At 45.7% G+C, this 16,241-nt stretch overlaps 1 protein-coding gene across 9 annotated transcripts in view; it reads left to right on the top strand.

Annotated features, from left to right (window-relative positions):
- ZBTB38 (zinc finger and BTB domain containing 38) overlaps window positions 1-16,241 on the top strand; it is a 145,969-nt gene that overhangs the window by 87,595 nt on the left and 42,133 nt on the right. For 8 of the 9 annotated variants that reach the window (XR_015727883.1, XM_045791891.2, XM_045791889.2 and 5 more), the window contains one exon: window positions 1,479-1,581. The gene's annotated coding sequence lies outside the window, so the exon portion shown is untranslated. Of the gene's footprint in view, window positions 1-38; window positions 667-1,478; window positions 1,582-16,241 lie in introns of those variants that run through there. The other variant, XM_045791892.2, reaches the window with a different exon arrangement.

The raw sequence follows: 16,241 nt of genomic DNA on the forward strand, positions 1-16,241 counted from the left end.
TCGCAGGGGCTGGGTGCGGGGCTGGGTGGGCGAGGTGCGGCCTGTGGGCGCGGGGCCCCGGGCGCGACCAGCCTGACCCCTCCTCTTCGCAGGAGGGAGCCCCGAAACCTGGCTGGTAAAGGCTGGCGCAGGGCTGTGAGCTCCGCGAACGCTGGAAAGCAGAGCTGCTGCAGGGACCCAGCGGCCGCAGGTGCCCGGAGCCGGGGGCCTGCGCCTCAGCGGGGGAAGGGGGTCAACTGCAGACCCGGGCAGGTGGCGCCGCATCCCGTGGCCCAACTGCGCGATTGTGCTAGAGCGCGGGGGGAGAAATGCGCACCCAAGGGCTGGGGACCTTAGGGCTCAGGTCCAGCAGGCTCAGGAACTGCACTGACAGTCCCAACTTCCTTCCTCTGGCCTGCGACTGGGACCCCAGCCCCGACCCAGTGGGAACCTGATGATTTTCTTGGTTCAACACCAAGCCCCTAGAATTGAATGAGACGTGCAAAGGCAGGGCCCTGCCCCCAGGGGTTTGCAATCTCAGCCTCTTAACTTCTGCAAGTAGTAAGGTCTGTTCTGTTGGTACAACACCACTGCCCACTGTAAGCTGCTTCTTTGCAGGGTGTGTAATAAATCACCCGAGATTTTAGTGTGTCCGCGATTCCACTTTATAAGTCCTGCTCTGCGTAGGTAAGTGACTAATTCCATTCTGGACTTTGTTCCTAATTGAATATTCCTTTTAAGGATCCATTATAGATGATATATGTTATGGTGCCTTATACATATTTTAAAGGTTAAAGACTTTTCTCCCAATTACCAAGCTCAGCTATTCCTGTCAGGTTCGCGTGGCTAAAAAAGCATAGGAGGATTTAGTCCGTGGTTTCAGAGAAACTTCTCGGGAGGTACTATATGTAAGTGTAGTGTTTTTCCAAGAAGAGTAGGGACCGGTTAGAAGATTGTGGAATCAGTTTAGTGGGTTACTACGGGAATTTTTTAAATAGATATAGAATACGTAATCCAATATAGAAAAGAAGAGAATAGAAAATAGCAGAGTGTATTGCATATAGTAAGAGTAAGTGTTGTTTTGAGACTTTGGGGTTTGTTTATATAATGTAATTTTTTAAAACAGTAGGTCACTGCCAGAAAGTTTTTAAAACACTTGTTTACAGGTCAATAACGCAAGCTTTGGAGTCAACTGAACTTGTGTTTAAGTCTCAGATCTAACATAAACTACCTGAGTGACCTTGAATAGATTCCATGACCTTTCAGAGCCTCTTTTTGTGTACCTGTAAAATGGGGAATGTCTCCTACATCAGAGGGATATTGTGAATACTATATGAGGTCACATATGTCAGTATTTTGCTCCGTGCTTGACTTAGAGTAGGTGTTCAATACACATACTAATTGCAATTACTGTTGTTGATGAAACATCAACTCCTGGCAGCCAGTCATGGGACACTATGCTTTTTCTTCCTTTCTTTCTCTCTTTTTTTCTTTTTTAGGTCTTGATGTGGAGGAGATGGAGGACTCAGAACCAAGAATTTCCAAGTGATTTCTTCCAAAGCACAAGAAACTAACTGTTAGTGCTGGTGTGTTCTGACTGAGGTAACTGAATTTGTGTCTCTCCTTAATCTGTATGAAGTAAAAAAGGGTTTTTCTGAGGGACTGAAGGACTCCCAAGGGGCATATGATTTGTGCCAGTGATCCACCAGATTGGGGGATTACAAAGTGACAGTGACATTTAAGTGCACTGTTATTAAGGAGACAGGAGGCCCCTGTCATGAAGGGGGAAGTACGTGAAGCAGGGCTTCAGGACAGCTGGCTTCTCATTCCAGTTCTGCCAGTGACTGTCGTGGGAACTTCTGTAAATCTCTTTGTAGATCTCTAGCTTGTCCAGACTGGAAGGGCCACAGACATCATTGAGGCCCAGAGAGTTTAAATGGCTCTTCAGGGTAACCCAGTGGGCTGGGGCTGAGGCAGGACTACACCTGGATTACGTTGCTCAGTCATGTAGCCAGCTCAGGGGCTGCTGTAGGGCGAGCACCACGCTAGGCCCTGAGAGTACACGTGTGACGAGCCCACCCCCAGGATGCTTGCAGTTTGTGTAGACAAGAGCTGACAGCCCAGCGAAATGCTGCTTTTTTGTTTTTTGTTTTGTTTTGTTTCTTTTACTCCTCACAATACCCCGACAAGGTAAAGAAGAACAGATGTGAAGGATTAAAGTGTGAAAATGCAGACAGGTCATGGAGGGCTTTGTATCTCATACTGTATGTGTGGTGCACATTCCGTAGGCAAAGCACAATGCTAGGACCACAAAGTTCAAGGCAAGGTGCTGGCCTTCGAGGAGTTTGCAGCCTATACTCCAAAGAGGCAGTCAGATGGGCAGTGCCTGATGTTCACCCCTCCTTCACCTGCCTCTCCAGCAGTCAGTGTGGAATCTGTTACAGGAAGAGACCTGAGTAGCTGACATGTCACAGTTCTTGCCTTTCAATGCAATTTTTCATTTTTTTCAAATTTAACCTATACTTCCATCCAACTACTAAAACTTATAAACAATAGTAAGGTCTTCTCTGAATTAATTCATTGATTTGTTCACTCAACAAATATATATTAAGCTCCTATAAGGCACTTGGGTATTCAAGACCAAACATACTGTATTTTTATAATCATGATATTAATCGTGTTCAGTCTCTTAGCAAGGAATTATTTGTCCAACTGTTAGAGATTTGCTGTTGTTAACATATTAGAATATCAGCTGCAAGGGAGTTCGAGATTGACCCATAAAGGATATATAGATCTTTGTAAAACTCTTGAAATTTTAAGAAAGGAATTCTTTTTGGGGTGCCTGGGTGGTGGCTCAGTTGGTTAAGCATCTCACTCTTAATTTTCACTTAGGTCGTGATCTCAGGGTTGTGAGATCAAACCCCGCATGGGGTTCCACCCTGGGTGTGGAGCCTGCTTGATTCTCTCTCTCCCTCTGCCCCTCCTACCCCCCCAAAAAAGAAAGGAATTTCTTCTCTTTATAAATTGTGATTTTGCCCTTACTGTCACCTGCTTATAGAGGTCTTTTATTTTTACACTTAACCAATAGACATAGAGGAAAGCAGTTTGGCAAGGGGGCTATCTTTAACTTGAAATACTCTCTTCTTCTAGCTTTGTAGGCTACCCAGGACTAGAAGTGTTCAAAGGTAAAGCAATTTAAGAGATACTTTAATTTACAGAGTACAAAGTTAGAGATAGCGCCAATAATTGCATTAAGCAACAGAAATCAGTTTGTAAGTCTTGAATACTGCTTGTAATAAACTTAACTCCAAATAGAACAAATGAGATGTTGAATGTGAATGTGCTTTGTAAACTTCTAGGCGTTCTATAAATGTTGTACAGCAAATATTTATTGAGTGCCTACATCAGTACGTCACTGTGCCAGAGAAAACAGAGGATTCAGCAGCAAAAAGATCTGGTTCTTTCCCTCTCAGACCCTGTTATGTAGATGAGGAAATAAAATATGCAGAAACACCGTGTGGTAAATGCCCAAAAAGATAGTTTGGTAATTCAAAAAGGAAGAGGTCTCTTTCACCTCTAGGAGTCAAGTGACTCTTTTTGAGAAAAGGCATTTAAGCAAGTCCTTGAAGGATGTAGAGTTTCCATAAAAGAGATGGGAAGAAGAAGCGCCTGGGTGCCTCAGTCAGTTAAACATCCAACTCTTGATTTTGGCTCAGGTCATGATCTCAGGGTCATGAGATCAAGCCCCATGTCAGGCTCCATGCTCAGCGGGAAGTCTGCTTGAGATTCTCTCTCCCTCTACCTCTGCCCAACTCCCTCACTTTAAAGTAAATAAATAGGGACACCTGGGTAGCTCATTCGGTTAAGTGTCTACCTTCTGCTCAGGTCATGATCTCAGGGATTGAGCCCCGAGTCTGGCTCCCTGGTGAGCGGGAAGTCTGCTTCTCCCTCTCCCTCTGCCCCTCCTCTCCAACCACCCCCCCAATCCCCACTCATGCACACACTCGTGCAGTCTCTCTCTCAAATAAATAAAAAATCTTTAAAAGAGATAAATCTTTGAAAAGAGAGAGAGAGGGGAGAAGGCATTTGAGATAGGAAGACTAGCAGGAGAACAAGAGAGCATGGACCATATTCAGGGAAAGGTAGTGAGTGCAATTGAGTTAGAACTGGCCTATCCAGGCATCAAGTGGGAAATAAAACTGAGAACATTCAGTGGCAAACAATAATGGTCTTGTATGTCCAGCTGGGAAATATGAATGTACTAAACCGATCAGAGTCATTGAATATATTTGAACAGGGGAGTGTCACAGCTGTGTATCAGGGGCATGCTCTAGTGAGTAGCTCCTGGGGAGAGCAGTCACAGGGGAAAGGCAGGGCAGAAGCCAGAGACAGGGAGACCAGTTAGAAGGCTCCCGCAGTTCATCAAGGGAAGGTGGGAGTGTGGGAGGGGAAGCCCTGAAATGGGTGATAGCAGTGAAATGGGAAAGGAACAGATGCAAAGGAAAGAACCCAATCTGACATCTCAGTGAAGGAATAGCCAAGGCTGCCACTGAGATTTCTGCAGTAGTGCTGCCCGTGAGGGAAACTTCAAAGGTGGGTAAGGAGCTGCATTTCAGAGGTGCTGAGTTTGAGGTCGTGACAGCCCCCAGGGGGCTTTGTGCTGCTGAGGAAAGCTAGAACTATCTTGGGAGTCATTAAGATACAAGAAAAAGTCAGGAGGTGGGAGAAAAGATTTTCTAGAAAAGATTTTCTAGAGAGAGAATAGAAGGAGGCAAAGGTTGAGGATGGAGCCTTATGAGAAAAGAAGGAAGGGCCTAGGGAGGACCTAGAGAGAAGTCTGTCAAGAGAGCGAGGAAGAACTGTAAGAGAATAAGACTGTAGCAGCCCACAGAAGGGGTTTCCCAGTGGAGGGAGCCGGAAGTGCCAGACGCTGGGGCCAGGTGGGGGGTGCTGGGCTCAGGATGCCATTGGATTGACAAGGGCTAGATCATTGTTGTTGGTGCTTTTCTTTTTGAGGTAATATGACTTGCAGAATGAATATTAAATGGTTTCATTTCCAGGAATTTGTAGCTTGCACAAATCAAGAATCACTGTTAAATTTGACCCTCGCTAGCCCCCAAAACACTTCTGATTACTAAAATTCCAGCCCTTAAATGTGGCTTTGGTGGTAGTCATACACTTTATTCTTTTGTGAGCAGACAGACCAAAGAATATCTGTTGATAGAATAAGTTCTTTAAAAACTACATTTCTGTTGATGCAAGAGGTTTGCTAAATAATTTAATCCGTTTGCCTTTTACTAAATGGCTATCGTATGAAGTATGTACGTGTGAGAGAGAAAGAGAGAGAGAGTGTGCGTGTGTGTTTTCATGGGCATATGAGCTTAATACAATGGAATGAGAAGGCTGGGGTCAGATAAATCTAGTTTCACAACCTCACCGGGCCATTTTCCAGGCTTGTGACTTCAGAAAAGTTACTCTGTCTCTAAGCCTAACTTTTTCCATCTATAACTCAAATAAGGTTATTTTGAAGATTGAGTAATATATAATTTGGTCAGGATCTGTACCATAGTAGGAAGTTCCTTCCCCTTACAACCTTGTATAGGTATGTAAATTTCTGTGTAATATGTATCTATACACAAAGCCTTATCTTTATGACTCATTTTAATGTGTTGATTTTATCATAGAAAGAGCATTCCTCCCGCTGTAGCTAATCTATCTCGTGATAATTCAATCGACTGGCAACTTAATATGGATAGGGATCCACCTGGGGAATTTATTAAAGTGTGGGTTCCCAGGCCCACCATCCAGAGATTCTGAGGATGTAGATTTGGGGGAGGGCCTGGGAATCTTAGGCAGTGCAAGATGAGGATTCACAAGTGTTAGTTTGCCCCCGAGCCTTGATATGCTGACTGCAAATCCATTTCTGTCGGAGATAAGTCTATGCCCCAGTGTTTTATATTTGTATCATTAACCTTGGTGGATTTTATCTGTAATAAGACAAAAACAGCTGAGCCCCAGATAGTCAAGGCATACCGGGATTCTCGCCCCCGGCCATCTCGGGCTGCAGCACATTTCACAGCAGTACCGGGTGACTGGCAGATCAGCTTCTCTTCCTGTAGGATAAATGGTGACACCCTGTCCCTGTGCCCAGAGTTTGCAGAAGCGATGTAGCTTTAAGTGTTGTGACAAATAATATATTTAATGGCAGCACCATTGTCCAGTGATGCCGTTGAAGTATATTTTGACACATTTTTCTATCTGACTCAGTGTCTTCTGGTTGGTAAACATCTCTGCTATTTGATTACATTTCTCTGCCTGTCTGCATCTTGGAATCGTAGAATTTTTAGGCCAGTACACATTGCTCATCTGTCCCAACCTCATTTTATAGATGAGAAAATAATTGATCCTATTTTTCCTCCTAGTGCTAGCTCTCTCTTGCTTATTCACAAGAAAGAATTGAGACATTTAAGCTACGCATGGAGAATATAAGACTTATTTGACTTGTTCATATTGAATTGTGCTTTATGCTCCTTGTACATAATTTAAAAATCGGATAACAGGAATATATTGTTTTAAATTATACCGAGTCCTTTGATAACGTTGTTGGCATTCTGTTGATGGTTTGCTTCTTTTGGAGGATGCCAGTGACCTGGAGCCTTCCTAGAAATAAGGTTTCCCCGTCTATTCCCATCATGCCCAAGGGGAGAAGACGGAGCAACTTTGATGAAGCGAATGCTGTACCTTATGTGCATTATTTCAGGCATCTTACGAGAACATCCAAATAACCTGGTGTGGTGGAAGTTGAGGCAAAGAGGCTCAGTAATGCAGCAGATGAGATTTTCACACTCTGGGGTCTGACTCCAAAATCCAGCCTCTTCTCTCAGTACCACATGTTGCTTCCCCAGCCACATAGAGAGAATATGAAATAGATCACTGTTCCTGATTTTAGCTTAGAGGCTCAGAGCCCCTTGTCCCTGATATTTTTGTAACCTCAGAGTTTTTGACAAGAAGCAGGTGGAGCAGGGCTAATGTGTAAACTTGAAGTTGTTCAACAAATATCAGCTATGTGCCAGGTACCAGACCAGGATCTCCCACTCGTGGGGCCTCCCAACCTCCCCCACCTGTCCTTATGTACCGTCCATGTGCTGCTGCAAGCTTTCCTTTTAAAGTGAAAACACCAGTGGATTTCTACACTAATGAGACCCATTGATTTGTGTCTTGTTATAGTTGTTACTGTCCCTATGCAAGGCTCAGTGTTCCCAGAGTCACTGTGCTGTTGAAAGTTTAGAACAGTTCCTTGGGGGATTGCCCAGAGGTGCTCAGCAGGTGTTTGTTGATGACCCTCTGAGGCCCTGAGGAAGGCTGCCATGGGGAGAGAGAAAGAGCCCAGAGCCCTGCAGAAGGAGGTTGGGGGAGATATAAAACCCATGGTGTGAGAGAGCAGACCAACCAGGAGGCCTGGGACTTGTCCCCATGACCCACTGTGCGACCTTGGGAATGAAAGGCATGTAACTTGGCTTGGTTTCCTCATCTATAACCAAAGAAGGTTTGGCTCAATGATGACCAGGGTTTCTTCTAGCTCTAAGATGCAGTAATTCTGTTCCCTCTCCAGCAGAAAAGCAGAGGTGCTGGGACAAGCAGGTGTAAAGGTGGGGTGAGAGTTAACTCCACGTTTGAGGTCTGCCAGGGGTCCTGATTTCAGAGTTCCTTCCGACTCTCCTCATAGATAGACTAGTACCAGCCAGGCTTTGGGTTCTGCTTTCCTTCTACACTTTTGAGGAAAGTGTGTGAATTTAAGGGTGGGAGATTGTTTGTTTTGGAGAAAATTAGGATTCTTACCAAAGGATGGAGCCTGGCTGGGAATCAATCAAAAGATGATAAAATGGGAGGGAGGAAATCATGGTTTTCAAATTTTGTGACTAGAAAGAACCTTAGAAATAAACTAGCCCAACCTCCTCACATTCTAGATAAGGAAACATAATAGGATTTACTCAAGATCACACAGGTAGTAGCAAACTGGGAAGAGAACCTGGTGTCCAGTGTCCAGTCCAGTCCACTGTCTGCAGAAGCAGGTGGGTCCTGTCTTAAGGCAGGTGATCAGGAGAGCAGAAGATGGCAGTCAGCAAGCAAAGCTTAAAGAGGGGCTGAAGCTGTTCTGTTGGAGAGAGTGGACCATAATGCCAGCTGGGCCCCTAGTAACGCAGTTGGACACCATGATGCAAAACTTCCATCCTGTTGACCACTTGGATTCTTGTCCATTAAAGTAGTCATGAGGGGCGCCTGGGTGGCTCAGTAGGTTAAGCATCTGCCTTCCGCTTAGGTCATGACCCCAGGGTCCTGGGATCGAGCCCCACATCGGCTCTCTTCTCAGCAGGCAGCCTGCTTCTCCCTCTTCCTCTGCCTGCCAGTACCCCTGCTTGTAATCTCTCTGTCAAATAAATAAATAAAATCTTTAAAAAAATTTTTAAAAAGTAAAGCAGTCAAGAAAATGTCTTTTTAAACTGGGAGAGGCAGAAGGCAGCTTCCTATTTTTTAAAGCACTTTTTCTCTCTTATTTCAGTGCAAGTTACTAAGCTATAGAATAATTTAGTTTTGAGAGGAATTAAATATTTTCTGAAGAACATGAAGAGGAAGACCCAGCTTTCACTGGCAAAAGTGTGTTTTGCTGGTATGCATGTGTTTTGCTAGCCTCTTTTATGCCATGTGTTCATCCCATGCTGCATTTTCATGAGAAATCCAGTGGCTATTTAAATCCTGGAGGAACATCCTGGGGTTATTTCAGCAATCCATGAAGGCAGGCTTTGTGCAAGGTGAGATAGATATGAGCTGTCACTTCCTTCCTGCTTTGTGAGTTGCATATTGTTTCTAGGCCCTATTTTGTTTGTGTTATTTTTCCTGTTCATGTGTTAGAACAACTTCTGGTTATTTGTAGAGTTGATTACAATTAGATAATAAGATCACCAATTCAGTAAAAACAAAGTCGAATTTATTATCTTGCCAGGCAAGAGAGACCCACCACATTCGGAATTGCGGTCTCCCCCAAACTCGTATGCATTTTCGTGTAGACATAGAGATTTCTGATTAGCTCTGTTAGAAGGTTGATTCGCTTCTAGGATTTCCTTTTTAAAAAATCTACCCAGTGGGGCACCTGGGTGGCTCAGTCAGTTGGGGCATCCAGCTCTTGATTTTAGCTCAAGCCATGGTCTTGGGTCGTGGGATCGAGCCCTGGGTGGGGAGTGTGCTTAGGATTCTCTCTCTCCTCCCTCTGCCCCTCCTCCTGCTCGTGCGCACACGTGTGCACTCTCACTCTCTCTCTCACTAAAATAAATAAATAAAATCTTAAAAAAAGAAAAAAACCCATCTACTCAGCATTCTGGTCTGTCCCTGCTTATACCGGCTTATTCTGGTCTTGAAGTCCCTGACACAAGCTCGAAGAGCAGGGCTCCTCAAGGTCTCCGTGCAGTCTTTATGCTGGTGGGTGGAAGCAGCTCTCACAAGGAGCCAAAGTCATACCTGCTTCCTGGGTGCCTGCCGCAGAGCCATACCTTGTGCGGCGTGTTCTGCCCTTCCCTTGGACTAACGGGAGTTCCACCTTTGCTTTAACGGGAGGACCACCTTGAGGAAGCAGAAGACCCTAGGATAGATGGAAAAAGCAGTGAGTGGCAGTGACATGAAGCCCTGAAGAGGATTTTACTCAGACGTTAGAGAAGTGGCCTAACCTGAATGCTGTGCTAAATAGGGTTAATAAAAGAACGTGACCTTTAAATTTTTCCTGTCGAGGTCTAGCGATTCCAGAGTTTCTTTAGCCACTACACACTGTGAGTTGGGTTTGTGCACAGAAGCACCGTTGATTACCTGGGAAACCCGTGTTTTCCTAAACGAATGTGCGCTGCAGAGTGAGGCTCTTTCCCTGTTTTGTTGTATATTTAACATTCTCAATATTTGGTTTTGGTTTTGACATTTTCAGGAAATCACTCGAGCTTTTTGCCACATTTGAATCATCTATTTTTAAGACTTTCTTTTCTATTTATTGTTACGAGTTTCTGATAAGGTGATTTGTGCGTCTCTATTTTAGGAAATACTTTTTGAGGCCTTTTTTTTTTTTTTTTTAAATGAAGTTGAGATGGGAGTCCTACCTCTGATCCTCGATGCTACCTTACATTAAAAATGACCTATTTCTTCGCCCCATGAGGTTCCCTTGCTTAGGGAGGATAAAAAAAAGTCGGTGATTAGTCATTGTGGCGTTCAGCAAACAAATCCTTTGGAGGCCTAGATTTATGTTACTGGTCAGGAAAAAAAGGTTCTATCTGTCTCTAGACAGTTACTGTCGTGAAAGGTAAGTGCCGTGTATTCCCAGAAGGTCCCTTGAGTGTACTGTTTGTTGTGTTCAGGCTTCTAAGCCCGGTGGCCATGTTCTGTGAGTTTGAATCAAGCTCCTCCCCCTGCAGAGTCTCAGAGCATTTGTTTTCTAAAATGAAAGCACAAGCAGAAACTCGAGCTCTTCTGCAGAACAGCCTGTTCTTCAGATTTTTTTTAGATCAGTATATTTAAAAGCATAATTTTTTAAACAGCCTATAGTGGGTTTTTATCTGCAGTGGTTTTGGGTTTGTTTGGGGGATTTCACCATTTTTCTTAGTGTAGACAGCTTACTTATTGCTGTGATTGCTCCCTGGCCCCCTCCCCGCCCCCAGATACTTTCGGTCCTACAGGTGAGCAGAGGAACTATTCGGATACCTGACTACTGCCAGAAACCGTCCTTCAGCTTCAATGTAGTGCCTTTTGGAGTGAAATTGGCAGAAGCTCCCTGGGACTCAGTTCCTTTCATAGTCTTCCCTCCTCCTGCCTTTTCCACCCACCAGTTTTCCCCAGGCGATTTCTTTGTGTGTCCATTTGAGTGACCGGCCAGAGTTTTTGCAGCATTTCCACAGTGCAGAACCCCTTGTGCCTCTCGCTGTACATCCGGCCTACCGATGGGCTTGCCCGACAGCGCTGCCAGTCACCTGTATCTCCTGGACCCAGGGAGGAGGTGACTGTTTCACAATCCCATGCCGCCTCGGGGATCTGTGCTGCCATGCCTGGCCTCGCGCCAGAGATCGCAACGTTGCCAGCAGTGGCTTCAAACTGGAAAATGGGAGGGGGAAGAGAAATGATGGAAAACACGGGAGGAGGAAATGGGTGTGCAAGGAAAGTACGTACGTGGACTTGAATATATGAGAGCTCGGGTCGGTGAACATGATCTCTGCGCATTGGCACCTTACCAGGGGGGGAAAACACTGCGAACCATGGGCTGTTTATTGACAGTGGGGAGGAAGTGGGGCAGAACAGGGCAAGAGCGTCAGCAGCTTTCCTCCGGGAGGCCCCGGACCGGCATCAGAGGCCAAAAAGATCAGCTCTGCATCCCCACCCCCCACTCCAGGGTCTCTAGAGCAGGATTTGCTTCCTCGGGTTGACCACCATTGTTCTACTGAGTAGTTCACAGAGATTCCCTGGAGACACTTGTGATCTTGGGGGATATGCTTTATTGTGTTGATCCCATTGTTTGAAGCCCAGACTGGTAGGTTGTCCGGGCTGCATTTCTGTGGTCTAGTTTTTGGAATTGTTATTTGTGTGACGCAGTGGTGAAGCGTGGTGTCGTCCAAAATACTCTGACCCAGTAAGGAGCTACTGGTAGAGGCCTGTGCATTCTCGGCAATTCTTGCTTCCCTCGCTACATCATCTGGGGATGATGAGTACGGAGCCTCTTTTGAAAAGGAAAGCCGAGCATCTCCAAGAGTATGAATCTGATTTTGTGGAGCTCAAGCTGACCTTAGGGTTACAGTGACTTTTGGAGCAAAGTGAAGAGTTTGCTCTGTGCCACTCTGCCCCCCTAGGATTCACATATTAAGAAATTTTCCACATGGGTGTGAACAAACTGGAGGAATCCTGAAGAAATATTCTGTGACCCGAATATATTCCGTATCACGGCTTCTCCCCACCTGTCCTTCATTAAGATGGAATACTTTGGTAGTTTCAGAAGCTTGAGTACTGATACCTCACCACATAAATTTTAGGAGGACAGTGAATCACTGAACAGAGACTGAAACGTTGTAGGCAGAATAAAACTTAGAAGTGGTTTATGCTTATGTTATTGTAGATCAGGGTCTAAAGATACATACAGGGTTAGGAAGAGAATATGAACGTTCAGTGTGGGCTGGGTATGAGAAGATGGAAGGCAAAACGGTGGCAAACTGGAGACATAACATTTTTAAAAAAATACTGTAGGACCAGATGAAACATCTCTGCAGGCTGACTCCAGCCTCTGGGCTGCCCACATGCCAGTTAGAGAGCCACACCGTCTGACTCAGCCCACCAGTCTGCATTTCCTCGGTGGCAGCCTGCCCAGTCTTTTCCTGCAGAGCGTTGGGCTTGAAGTTCTCCAAGACCCATCCCAGGGAAAAGTCATGGCCATTGAACCTTCTCCATGTCACAGCAAATATGGGAGCCACTTTGAAGATAAACTGTGTCCGTGTCATACAGGCAAAGCGATTTGTCAGTAGAATCAGCAGTAAAATGCAGCATGTATGGCCAAGGACATCTGGAGGACATCTGGAGAGGCATCAGACACAGCAGCCTTGATTAAGCTGCTCGGCGCTCAGTGTGTCCATTTCAAGATAGAACAGCAAGAACTCACCAAAGGAAGCCACTCCCTGTTCAGGCATGTTACTCCCAAGGCAGCGGAACAGAGCCAAGACTGCAGAGGCTAACCTGGCTGGCACCAGGCCATGGGGTGACAGTGAAGGACAGCAGGCATTTTGCTATATATCTAGTCTCTGGTGTTGACTGGCTCAGCCCAAAGATGCTTTCTGAAATATCAAGCAGTTAGCCACTTCCTAACTAGTCCCAGACGGGGACAGTGTGAGAATTGGCCTCTGTCTCTGTTGACATTTGATTGACCTTCTGCACATCCTGGAATTTATAATGCCTTGCCTTTTTTCTCAGTCTCTTTCACCCGCTCCTGTTTTCCTTAGCTCTCTCGGAGCTGAGTCATAATGTCTATAAAGAGCTTCAGCACAGGGCCTTGCATGTATAAAGTGCTCAGTAAATGTTAGCTCTTATTGTCATTGGCATCCTCCTCCTCACCATCCTAACGAGTATCACTTCACCAGCAGGTAAGGGGACTTGGTTTTCTTAAACCTTCAACTCAGCTGTGTACCTCAGCTGTCTTCAGCTGTCTCCACCCTGACATAAATGAAGACGGGCCGCGTGTACGAGGCCCACTGCACCAGAAAGTGCACTTCACAAGATGCCCAGCTGACTCTGCACAGGAGTGCATGGGGAACACTGCTCTAGACGGCGTGGTGAAGCACAGGGACAGACTTGCAGAGAGACCAGTCCTTACGGGTCTGCTATCTGGGAGACACTTTGGGACAGTCTTAGGGCGTAGGGGCTGGGAGGATGTGCCTTTTACATTATACCATCGGATGTGTGATGGGGTGGTTTTGACCGCACTAGGAATCTGATTCTGAAGGCTAGTGTCCCCTGGCTGTGACTTTAACCTGAACATAGCACCTGGTTTCTTTCCATGGCTCTTATGGCCATGCCAACCATGTTGCCAAGAAGGGAAATTCCTGTGGTAAGAGGCCAGAAAACGTTCATGTGCCAGGGAAGTGACGCACATCATAACATAAGACTGCAGTGCTGGAACGTGTAGCAGTGTGACAATGAGGAGATGGGCTCTCAGTAAGGACTGGGGGACCCTGCTAGACGTGAGAAGGGCGGTGTAGCTGAACCTTCTTTCATGTTGGTGACTGAGGCTTTGCCTGCTTCTAAGGAAACATTCTGAAAGATAGAAATAACCAATCCCAATAACCAGTGCTGCCTCGGTGGCTTGTCTGGACTGGAAGCTACTGGGGCGGTGAGGACAAAGTGGCCACAATGTCTTAGAGACGAAATCCTAACTTCCTATCAAATTAATTTAGAAAATGAATTAATGAAAAGCCTTTTCAGATTTTCAAAGCTTTCACCTGTGTTTTGAAGGTAACGTGGTCTAGCATTTTGTTTATTTATGATTGGGGTGATTTTTTCCAGTCTGCATGGTGCTTTCAGAGGGCCTTGTGCCCTGCACACCGAGCGGCCTGTCCCTTGAGCAGCGTAAGGCTTGGGGGTGCAGCTGTAGTTCTTAGTCCCCACAACAGCTCTCTCTCTTCCTCTTTTCTTCCTTCTCTTCCTGCCACTGTCAGGGAATGTAGTTCGGAGCTCTGGATCTCAGTTCCCTCTCCCATTTATTCAGAGGAGTTGTGTCTGTAGTAGGTTGAATGGTGGCCCCCGAAAGATAAATTCATATCCCGCTGCTGTGAATATGGCCTTATTTGGAAAAAGGGTCTTTGCAAGTGTAAGTTAGTTAAGGATCTTGAGGTAAGTTTGTCCTGGATTGTGGGGTGGGCCCTAAATCCAAAGACAAGCGGCCTTATGAGAAACACATGGAGAGGCAACACAGAAGGAAAAGGCCATGTGAAGACGTAGGCAGAGATTAGGGTGACAAAACCACAAACCAAAGACTGCCTAGAACTACCAGAAGCTGGAAAAGGCAAGGAAGGATTGTCCTCCAGAGTCTTCAGCGAGAGCAAAGCCCTGCTGACACCTTGATTGCAAACTTCCAGCCTCTAGAAATGTGAGAAAACAAATTTCTGTTGTTGTTAAGTCACTACGTTTGTGGTACCTTTTTACAGCATTATTAGGAAGCCGATAACAGTGTCCAGTCCTATTCTTGATTCAGAAATGCCTAAGAACTTGTTAAAAATCAAGTTCTGGGGCTTGACCCCTGACTGTTCTGATTCTTTTGGTGTGGGGTGGCATCCAGAAACTGAAGTTTTAATCAAGACTTCCAGGTGATTCTGATACATGTTACCCCCCCAGTAGTGGTATTCCTCCAGCTCCTTCTCTTCATCCACTCTGCCTTCCTTGGACCATTTCCCTGCTCGTGCTCTCGACCACCTCCTGTGTGTCAGTGCAGTGCACATCTGAGTCTTCAGCCCAGCTATCTTTCAGCAGCAAGGTCTATTTTGGATGCCTGTTGATTGAGGGCAGCACCTGCATTTCCCACAGGCTCCTCAGGGAGCACACACTTCATTATCATCCTCCCAAACCAGCTCTTTGATCCGGTTCCCTACCTGCCAGTGACACATCGAGGTAATGGCGCTAGGGTGTCAACCTTCATTCTTCCCTCTCTCTCTCTCCTCTGATTTCCAGTGAGTTGATTCTTCTATCCAGATAGCTTTCAAATCTTTCTCCCGTGTTCATTCCCCACTTTCTCCTTGCCTTCTTTCTAGACTCCCTGCAGACATCCTTCTTACCAAATGGTTCCCAGAATGATCTGTCTGCAAAGTTGCCAAATGAGTCCCACTTAAAATCCTTTAAATGACTCACCAGTGTCCAGGCTGCTCATTAAAATCATGCAGAGGTGTTTTTTGTTTTTGTTTTTTAATCGCCATACCCGATATTCACCCAAGAGCAAACAAATCAGAATCTCTGGTTGGAACCTAATTTTGGTTCTTTATCCAGTCCCCGTAGGCGATTCCATTATGCAGTTTAGGGTTGAGGACTTCTGGGCTAGAGGATAAAATCCAAAGTCTTTGTAACATTCAGAACTCTTGACAACTAGGTCCCTGCCAATCGCTCCCTCTCCATCTCCATCAGGCCCTCCCAACAGCCTGTGCAGCAGCCATCCCCACCTTCCTGCCATTCCCTCAGTGTGTCATTTGCTCTTACACCTCCTTACCTTTGCTTAGACCTCTGCCCGGAATAGAGGTTTTTCCTCCCTTGGAATCCAAAGAAATGCTCCCTGTCTTTCAAGACTTGGTTCCACCTCTCTCCCTGACTCTCCTTCCCCAAACTCGGTTTAAGGCTGCGTCCTCCAGAGTCCTGGGCACACTTGTTAGAGCACTTTAACCACCACAGAGGAGCTGTTTGTCTGCATGTCTGTCTCTTCCATTAGACTGTGGGCTCCAGGAGGTTGCTGAATGAGGAAAGAAATAAAGGATTAAACAAGACCATGGGGATGAAATAGTGTTTCTGCTTCTCTGAATTATTGAGCCCGTGCTACCTTATACCTCATCAGACACTTGTTAAGAAAACAAAACTTTACTTAGTTGTAATGAACGTAATGAAGTTGTAGTAGTTGTAGTTGTATGTAGGGCCGTTGAGTACTTGCTGGTCACAGTCTCCATAGTCATTGCTTCATTTAACTAACCCAATAATCATCTCGAACATCATTCGCATTTTAC

The sequence above is a fragment of the Ursus americanus genome, chromosome 20 (assembly GCF_024610735.1).
Source record: "Ursus americanus isolate L20-20 chromosome 20, mUrsAme1.1.p, whole genome shotgun sequence".
Lineage (NCBI taxonomy): Eukaryota > Metazoa > Chordata > Mammalia > Carnivora > Ursidae > Ursus > Ursus americanus.